This window comes from Orycteropus afer, unplaced genomic scaffold, assembly GCF_000298275.1.
Source record: "Orycteropus afer afer isolate SDZICR_OR568_19922 unplaced genomic scaffold, OryAfe1.0 scaffold00071, whole genome shotgun sequence".
Lineage (NCBI taxonomy): Eukaryota > Metazoa > Chordata > Mammalia > Tubulidentata > Orycteropodidae > Orycteropus > Orycteropus afer.
In genome coordinates this window covers 2,691,178-2,702,097 of record NW_006921658.1, presented here as the reverse complement: position 1 = coordinate 2,702,097, position 10,920 = coordinate 2,691,178, and positions in this window count along the sequence as shown.

Genomic DNA, 10,920 nt, shown 5'->3' with positions numbered 1-10,920 from the left:
ATTTAATTTAAGGTTTAAAGATTATCTCAGAGCATTAGTTTCTAGGGTTCATGCATCCTCCATGTTTCCAGACAGTCTAGAGTCCATGACCAAAAAAAACAAAACTCACTGTGATTGAGCTGATTCTGACTCATAGAAACCTCCTTTGGGTTTCCAAGGCAGTATATCTTTACAGAAGTAGATTGCCCAGTCTTCCTTCCACAGAGTAGCTATGGGTTTGAACTGTCAACCTTCTCACTAGCTGTCAAATGCCTTAGGCGCTACACCATCAGAGCTCCATGAGAACTTTAAATTCTGTTCAGCATTTTCCTCCTGTTGATCAGGATACTTCTGTGGTATCTTTGATCAAAATGTTCAGTAATCGTAGCTGGGCACCATCCAGTTCTGATCTCATGGTTAAAGAGCCAGCTGTTTATTGAAGTAATTAACCACATGTTCCATATACTCCTCCTTCCTATTCCTGACTCTCCTTCCTCTGTTGCTCCAGGTGAATAGAGACCAATTGTGTCCCTTGGAAAGATTCATGCAAGCCAATTCATTGCATAAGACCCCAAGAATTGTGCAGTGAACTAGGATATAGAACAGAAGCATTAAACACTAGTTATTAGGCCAATTAACTGGTCTGTCCCATGAAACCATGACCCTAAACCTCCAAACCAAGGAACTAAATCCCACAAGGTATTTGGTTGTACATTTGCAGCCTCAGCAGCTACTCATTTTTGTTTGTTTTTAAATATATAGCTAACTGTTAAGTATTTTTAGTGCTGTTGTAAATGATACTATTTCTTTAATTTCAATTTCCAAATCTCCCTTAAAATTCATCAATTCCATCAATAAAACTTGGACTTCTAACCCTCAATACCATCACGTGCTACCTCCTAAAATGGTTGAATGTTGACAAATTCTTTTTGGTACAGTGATTCTGTGTATTTTGTCTATCTTCATTTGAGGTTTCCTGCATCGTGCAATATTTTGCCATAGGATCCTTCAAAATTGCAACTCGAAGCTGGAAATTTTTCCTTCAGTTCTTTCAGAGTGAGAAATGATGAGCATGTTCTTCCCTTTTGGTTTTCTCATTTCAGGTCTTTACACATTGTGTTACATTTTACTTTGTCTTCTTGAGCCGCTCTTTGAAATCTTCTGTTCAGTTCTTTTATTTCATAATTTCTTCCATTTGCTTTAGCTACTCTCCATTCAAGAGCAACTTTAGGAGTCTCTTCTGACATTTATTTTGGTCTTTTCTTTCTTTTCTATCTTTTTAATGACCTTTTGCTTTCTTCATAAATGATAATCTTGATGTCATTCACAATTCTTCTGGTCTTAGGCCATCGGTGTTCAGTGTGTCAGATCTATTCTTCAGATGGTGTCTAGAAGTCCAAGCTGCACTGGAGGAATTGGTGAAAAACAAGGCTTTATTAATTGATGGAATACCTATTGAGATGTTTCAACAAATAGATGCAGCACTGGAGGTGCTCATTCGTTTATACCAAGAAATTTGGAAGACACCTACCAAACCAACTGACTGGAAGAGATCCATATTTGTGCCCATTCCAAAGAAAGGTGAGCCAACATAATGTGGAAATTATTGAATAATATCATTAATATCACATGTAAGTAAAATTTTGCTGAAGATAATTAAAAAATGGTTGCAGCAGTGTATTGACAGAGAACTGCCAGAAACTCAAGCTGAATTCACAAGAGGGTGTGAATCAAGGGGTCTCATTGTTGATGTCAGATGGGTCTTGGCTGAAAGTAAAGAATATTAGAAAGATGTTTACTCGTGTTTTATTGACTATGCAAAAGCATTTGACTTTGTGGATCATAACAAATTATGGATAACTTTGGGAAGCATGGGGAGTCCAGAACCTTAATTTTGCTCATGAGGAACCTGTTTGTAGACCAAGAGCCAGTCATCTGAGCACAACAGCAGGATAAAATCAGGAAAGGTGTGTGTCAGAGTTTCATCCTTTCACTTCAATCTGAATGCCAAGGAAATAATCTGAGAAACTGGACTATATAAAGAATAATGTGGCATCAGGATTGTAGGAAGACTCACTAACAATCTGTGATATGCAGATGACATAATGTTACTTGCTGAAAGTGGAGATGACTTGAAGCACTTACTGATGAAAATCAAAGACTACAGTCTTCAGCATAAAGAAAATGAAAATCCTTACAACTAGGGTAATAAGCAACATCATGAAAAATGGAGAAAAGATTGACGTTGTCAGAGATTTCATTTTACTTGGATCCACAATCAATGCCCATGGGAGTAGCAGTCAAGAAATCAGACAACGTATTGCACCAGCCAAATCTGCTGCAAAAGACCTCTTTAAATTGTTGAAGAGCAAGGACGTCACTTTGAAGACTAAGGTACGCCTGACCCATGCCATGGTGTTTTCAGTAGCCTCATATGCATTTGAAATTTGGACAATGAATAAGGAAGACTGAAGAAAAATTGATGCATTTGAATTGTGGTGTTGGTGAAGAAGACTGAACATAACATGGACTGCCAGAAAAACAATAAATCTTTCTTGGAACAAGTACAGCAAAAATGCCCCTTAGAAGAGGGGATGGCCAGACTTCATCTTAGGTACTTTGTCATGTTGTCAGAAGACATCAGTCCCTGCAGAAGGAACCATGCTTGGTAAAGTGGAGCATCAGGTCAGCAAAAAAGGGGAAGACCCTCATGAGATGGATTTACACAGTGGCTGCAACAATGGGCTCAGGTATAACAAGGATTGTGAGGCTGGCACAGGACCAGGCACTGTTTTGGTCTGTTGTGCACAGGGTGGTTATGCATTGGAGCCAACTCAATGGAACCTAAAAACAACATAATTTGTTTATATTGAGCTTGAATCTTGAGACCTTGCTACATCCAGTTATTAATTCTAATAGTCTCTTATTATTATTTTTATTATTGCTTTTTAGAGGAAAGTTTACACAGCAAATTAGGTTCCCATTTAACAATTTTTGTACAGATTTTTCTGTGACATTGGTTACAATTTTTTCAATGTGGTTGCTCAGTTCTATGGCCTGTTTAGAGGCTATAGAAGTGGGAGGATGGGGCTAACAGTCTCACGTGAAGACTTCAGTGGTTACCTTTTGGGAATGAAAATAGCTCCCCCCCCCCAAGTACAGATCTGAACAAGAAGTATCTTACTATTTTGTTCATTCATACAATAGAGGTGACTCTTCTCATTCATTTATTATTGAGGACTAGTAAAAGAACTCCAGAAAAATAATTGAATAAAAGTCAATAAAGAATTCCTATCCAATATCAGAATTAGTCATAATTCAGTTAAGAAAATATAGCCCAAGCCATGATTTCCAATAGAAGGACTTTAAGAAAGAGAATAATTGCAAAGATATTGTAAGAGTGAAAAGTCAAGCAGAACACTGAGGCAACCCAGAACACTTCAACTTTTGCAGTCTGGAATTGCCCAACATGGAATCAAGATGTATTGATGATAACGGGTCATTGATTGGAATGCAAAAGTTCTAAAAAGAAGAAGAATCACCAGTAGTTGGAAAATATGGCCTTGCTGGAAGAAATGATGCAGGAGATCGCATGATTGGATTTTGCAAAACCAATGACTTACTCATTGCAAGTATCTTTTTCCAACAATATAAATGGTGGCTATACACATGGCAATGAATAAGGAAGACCTAAGAAGAGTTGTTGCTTTTGAGTTGTGGTGTTGGTAAAGAATATTGAAAGTACCATGGACTGCCAAAAGAACTAACAAATCTGTCCTAGAAGAAGCACAGCTACTTGGAAGTGAGAAAGGCCAGACTTAGTTTGACCTACTTAGTTCATGTTGTCAGAAATGACATTTCCCTGGAGATGGATATCATTCTTGGTAAAGTGGAGGGTCAACAAAAGAGGTGAAGGCCCTCAAAGAGATGGGCTGATCAGTGGCTGCAATGATGGGCTCAGGTATAGCAAGAATTGTGAAGCTGCCACAGGATTGGGGGGTGTTTTGTTCTGTTGGGATCACTATGAGTTGGAGCTGACTCAATGGAACCTAACAACAACAACAACATACACATGGACCTTACTAGATGGAATACACAGAAATCAAATCAACTACATCTGTGGAAAAAAGTGATGAAGAATCTCAATATCTCCAGTTAAAACAAGGCCAGGAGCTGACTATGGAACAGACCATAAATTGCTCATATGCAAGTTCAAGCTCATGCTGAAAACAATTAAAACAAGTCCACAAGAGCCAAAATATGACTATGATTATGTTGTTGTTGTTAGGTTTCGAGTCATCTCCGACTCACAGCAATCCTATGCACAGCAGAATGAAACACTGCCTGGTCTTATGCCAGCCTCACAATCCTTGCTATACCTGACCCCATCACTGCAGCCACTGTGTCTATCCATCCCGTTGAGCGCCTTCCCCTTCTTTGTTGACCCTCCACTTTACCAAGCATGATATCTTTCTCCAAGGAATGATTCCTTCTGATAATATGACCAAAGTAAGTGAGACAAAGTCTGGCCATTCTCACTTCCAAGGAGATTTCTGGCTGCACTTCCTTCAGGACAGATTTGTCAGTCCTTTTAGCAGACCATGGTACTCTTATCATTCTTCTCCAACACAACAACTCAAAAGCATCAATTTTTTTTTTCTCTTCCAACTCTTAGTTTTAATGGAAATAGAGAGACAGAAGAATCTCCAATGGATTAATACAAGCTGCTATAATTACTGGACAATGCATGCTTTGTTGAAATAAAAGTGAAAAGCAGGTGTAAAAGCAAAGGAAGGAACTTTAATTTCAACTGGTAAGCTTAGATTAGAAGCTAAATAAATGTACAAGAACAGTGAGCTGATCGGAAGAGAACTCTAGCAATCTACCACCATTGCCTATCTACATTTATGCAGATATATTCTGCCTTCTCTTCTCTTCTACTTATCTTCTTCTAGAAGCATAGATGTAAACTATTATAATAATATAATTGTATAGGCAAACCTCTTTATCAGGGGACTAGATCCTAGCTCCACTCAGCCACTCATGGATATTATGCCAGAAACTACCCCATCCCTGCCATACTTCAACATCAATTATTTTCTCCTCTACTAGGTCATTTCTATTAGTCTACAAATATGCTCTTATTCCTCCCCTATTAAAATAAAATTTGAAGTGAAAAGCATCAATTCTTCTTTGATCTTCCTTATTCATTGTCCAGCTCTCACATGCATAAGAGGTGATTGAAAATGCAATGACTTGGGTTAGGCTCAAACTAGATTTCAAGGAGACATCTTTGCTTTTCATCACTTGAAAGAGGTCTTTTGAAGCAGATTTGCCCAATACAATATGTCATCTGATGTCTCGACTGCTGCTTCCGTTGGTGTTGATTATAGAACCCAAGTAATATGAAATCCTTGACAACTTCAATCTTTTCTCCATCCACCATGAAGCTGTCTATTGGACCAATTGTGAGGATTTTTGTTTTCTTTATATTGTGGCATAATTCATACTGCCGACTGTAGTCTTTAATCTTCATCAGTAAGTACTTCAGGTCATCCTCACTGTCAGCAAGTGAAGTTGTGTCATCTTTATATCACAGGTTGTTAATGAGTCTTCCTCCTATCCTGATGCCATGTTCTTCTTCATATAGTCCAGCTTCTCAGATTATTTGCTCAGCATACAAGTTGAATAAGTATGGTGAAAGGATACAACCTTGATGCACTCCCTTCTTGATTTTGAACCCTGCAGTGTCCCCTTGTTCTGTTTGAATGACAGCCTCTTGATCTATGTACAGGTTCCTCATGAGTACAATCAAGTGTTCTGGAATTCCCATTCTTCTCAATGTTATCCAAAATAGTGTTTTGATCCACACAATCAAATGCTTGTTGTTGTTAGGTTTCGAGTCATCTCCGACTCGAAAATCAATAAAACACAAGTAAACATCTTTCTGCTATTCTTTGCTTTCAGCTAAGATCCATCTGACATCAGCAATAATATCCCTTGTTCCATATCCTCTTCTGAATCAGCTTGCATTTCTGGAAGCTCTCTGTCAAATATACTGCTGCAACTGTTTTTGAATTATCTTCAGTAAGATTTTACTTGCATGTAATATTAATGACATGGTTCAATAATTTCCACATTCTCTGGGATCACCTTTTTGGAATGGGTACAAATATGGATCTCTTCCAATCAGTTGGCCAGACAGCTGTCTTCTAAATCTGTTGGCATGACCAAGTGAGTGCCTTCAGTGGGGCATTCGTTTATTGAAACATCTCAATGGGTATTCTGTCAATTCCTGGAGCCTTGTTCTTCACCAATTCCTTCAGTGCAACTTCAACTTCTTTGCAATAACATTGGTTGTTGATAATATGCCACCTCCTGAAATGGATGAACATTGACCAGTTCTTTTTGTTACAGTGACTCTGTATATTCCTTCCATCTTCTTTTGATGCTTTCTGCATCATTCAATATATTGCCCATAGAATATTTCAATATTGCAAATTTAGGCTTAGATTTTTTTTCCTCAGTTCCTTCAGCTTGAGAAATGCTGAGTGTGTTCTTCCCTTTTGGTTTTCCAACTCCAGGTCTTTGCATATTTCATTATAGTAGTTGAAATCTGTTCAGCTCTTTTATCTTGTCATTTCTTCCATTTGCTTTAGCTATTCTCCATTCAAGGGCAAGTTTCAGAGTCTCTTCTGACATTCATTTTGGTCTTTTCTTCCTTTTTTCCTTTTTAATTACCTCTTGCTTTCTTCATAGATGATGTTCTTGATGTCATCCCACAATTCCTCTGGTTTTTGGTCATTGGTGTTCAATGCATCACATCTATTCTTTAAATGGTCTCTAAATTCAGGAGGGATATTACCAAGGTCATATTTTGCCTCTTGTGAACTTGTTTTAATTGTCTTCAACTTCAACCTAAATGTACATATGAGCAATTGATGGTCTATCCCACAATCATCTCCTAGCCTTGTTTTGGCCAAAGATTTTGAACTTTTCCATCACCTCTTGCCACAGATGTAGTCAATCTAATTCCTGTATATTCCATCTGGTGAAGTCCAGGTGTATAGTCATCACTTATGTTGTTGAAAAAAGGTAGTTGCAATGAATAAGTCATTGGTTTTGCAAAAGTCTATCATGAGATCTCCAGCATTATTTCTATCACGAAGGCCATATTTTCCAACTACCAGTAACTCTTCTTTGTTTCCAACTTTTGCATTCCAGTCACCAGTGATAATCAACACACCTTGATTGCATGTTCGGTCAACTTCAAACTGCAGAAGTTGGTAGAAATCTTCAATTCCCTCATCTTTGGCTTTGGTGGTTGGTGTGCAAATTCGAATAATAATAGTATTAATTAGTTTTCCTTGTAGGCATATAGATATTATCCTATCACTGATAGCATTGTACTTCAGGACAGATCTTGAAACACTCTTTGTGACAATGAATGCCACACCATTCCTCTTCAATTTGTCGTTCCTGGGGTAGTAGATCATATGGTTGTCTGATTCAAAATGGCCAAAAACAGTCCATTTCATCTCGCTAGTACTTAGGATATTGATCTTTATACATTCCATTTCATTTTTGACAACTACCAGTTTTCCTAGATTCATATTTTGTCCATGTTCCAATTATTAATGGATATTTGCATCTGTTTCCACTCATTTTGAGTCATACCACATTAGCCAATGAAGGTCCTGAAAGCTTTACTCTATCTACATCATTAAGGTTGTCTCTATTTTGAGGAGTCAGCTCTTCCTCAGTCAAATTTTGAGTGCCTTCTGATCTGATGGCCTCATTTTCTGGCACTATATTGGACAATGTTTCAGGGTTATTCATAAAGTTCTCCAGTAATATATCAGACAGTGTTTCACTACTGTTCATAAGGTTTTCACTGGCCAATTCTTTAAGAAGTGAATGTCTCTTCCTTCTTCCAAGTCTGTCCTAACCCAGAAGCTCTGCTGAAACTTGTCCATCACAGGTAAACCTGTTGACATTTTGCAGCATGATGGCATAGCCTCCAGCCTCACAGCAACATGTAAGCCACCATAGGATGACAAACTGACAGACAAGTTCATCTCCCTTAGTTGTCCCTAACCCCTCTGCACCTGCCTACTTTGGGCAATGGCTTTAAAATAGAGCTGCCCACAAGTGAAAAGCAGTCCCTCAGCCCCAGGCTGCCTACCTCAGACCCTGGCCTTAATAAAGAGCTGCTTCCAAGTGAAAAGCAGCCCCTGTGCCCTGGTCTACCTACCTCAGGCCCTGACCTTAAAATAGAGACTCCCTGAAGTGAAAAGCAGCCCCCAAGGCCTGGACCCACCTACCTCAGGACCATGATCATATCCCACCTGAATTTAGTGACTATGTGAAGAATAGAATTGATTCATTGAATACTAATGACTGAAAACCAGAAGAGTTATGGGATGACATGAAGAACATCATCCATGAAGAATGGAAATGGTCATTAAAATGACAGAAAAGGAAGAAAAGACCAAAATGGTATCAGAAGAGACTCTGAAACTTGCTCTTGAAAGGAAAATAGCTACTGTGAATGTAAGAAATGATGAGATAAAAGAGCTGAACAGAAGATTTCAAAGGGTAGCTCAAGAAGACAAAGTAAAGTATTAAAAGAAAATGTGTAAAGACCTCAAATTAGAAAACCAAAAGGGAAGCACATGCTCAGTATTTCTCAAGCTGAAGGGACTGAAAGAAAAAATTCAAGCCTTGAGTTGCAATTTTGAAGGATCGTATGGGGAAAATATTGAACAATGCAGAAAACATCAAAAGAAGATGGACAAAATACACAGGGTCATTGTACCATAAAGAACTGGTCAACTTGCAACCATTTCAGGAGGTAGCATATGATGGTACTGAGAGTTAGAAGTCCAAGCTGCACTGAAGGAATTGACGATAAACAAGGCTCAATGGGAATACCCATTGAGATGTTTCAACAAATGGTTACAGTGCTGGAAGCACTCACTCATTTATGCCAAGAAATTTGGAAGACAGCTACCTGGCCAAATGACTGGAAGAGATCACTATTTGTGCCCATTTCAAAGAAAGGTGATCCAACAGAATGTGGAAATTATCAAACCATATCACTGATATCACACACAGGAAAAATTTTGTGAAGATAATTTCAAAATGGTTGCAGAAGTATATTCACAAGGAATTTCCAGAAATTCAAGCTGGATTCAGAAGATCAAGAGATATCATTGCTGATGTCAGAAAGACCATGGCTGAAAGCAATGTTTACCTGTGTTTTATTGACAATGAAAAGGCTATGTGGAATACAGCAAATTATGGATGATATTTTTAAAAAACTAAAAAATCAAACTTAATGTCATCAAGTTGATTCCAACTCATAGTGATCCCCCTTGGTTTCCAAGGTGGTAAATAATTATGGAAGTAGATTGCCCCATCTTCCTTCCACAGAGCAGGTGGTGGGTCTGAACCACCAACCTTCTGGTTAGCAGTCAAATGCCTTAGGCATGAGGACACCACAGAGATCCTTATGGATAACATTGGGAACACTTAACTGTGCTCATGAGGGACCTGTACATAGACCAGGAGGCTATCATTGGAACAGAACAATAGGATACTGAATGGTTTAAAATCAGGGTTGTATCCTTTCACTATACTTACTCAATCTGTATGCTGAGCAAATATTCCGAGAAACTAGACTATATGAAGAAGAACACAGCATCAGCATTGGAGGAAGACTCATTAACAATCTTGCTTGATGGAATAGCTGAAGATTTGAAACACTTCCTGATGAAGATCAAAGACTACAGCTTTCAATATGGATTACACCTCAACATAAAGAAAACAAAAATCCTCACAGCTGGACCAACAAGAAACATCACAATAAACAGAGAAAAGATTGAAGTTCTCAGGGATTTCAATTTATTTGGATCCACAATCAACATCCATGGAAGTAGCAGTCAAGAAATCAGATATACTGCACTGGACAAACCTGTTGCAAAAGACTTCTTTAAAGTGTTGAAGAGCAAAGACATCACTTTCAAGACTAAGGTGCCTCTAACCCAAGCCATGATATTTTCAATTGCCTCATAAGCATGTGAAAGCTGGAAAATGGGTCAAGAAGACTGAAGAAGAGTTGATGCCTTTGAATTATGGTTTTGACAAAGAATACTGAAAATACCCTGGACTGCCAGGAGAATGAACAAATCTGTCCTGGAAGAAGTGCAGTTAGAATGTTTCTTGGAAGTGAGAATGGGCAGACTTTGTCTTGCTACTCTGATCATGTTATCAGAAGGGACTATTCACCGGAGAAGGATATGTTGCTTGGTAAAGCAGAAGGTCAGCAACAAAGGAGAATACCATCAAAGAAATGGATTGACCCAGTGGGTGCAATAATGGGTTCAAGTATAGCAAGGACTGTAAATCTGGTGCACAAATGGGCAGTGTTTTGAAGCTGACTTGACAGACCCTGAAAACTACAACACACAAGAAGGAAGGGGAAAAACTGATGATATAATGAATAAAAACAATACAAATGAGGTAGTCATGGTTAAAGTACTTAAAATTATTGTTATATATGAGTAAAAACTGGAAGATAAGAAAAATAACTCCTGTGTGATTCATTTCTAATAATATATAGAAGAATGTGTGTGTGTGTGTGTATATCTATCTATCTATCTATCTATCTATCTATCTATATATATATATAATTGTGATTTGTGTGAAGATTTACAGAGCAAATTCACTTTCCATACAGCAGTTCACATACACTTTGTCTCATGACTTTGACCACAGTTTACCACAATGCAACAGCTCACCTCCCACCTCCTCCCCAGAGTTACCTCTTCCCAGTGTCCATCCCTCCATGGACTCCTGTCCCCTGAGCTGTCTCCTTGTGCATAAGCAACCCTTCTTTCTCCCATAATTGTTCTCTCCAAGGAGTGTATCTACTTGAGG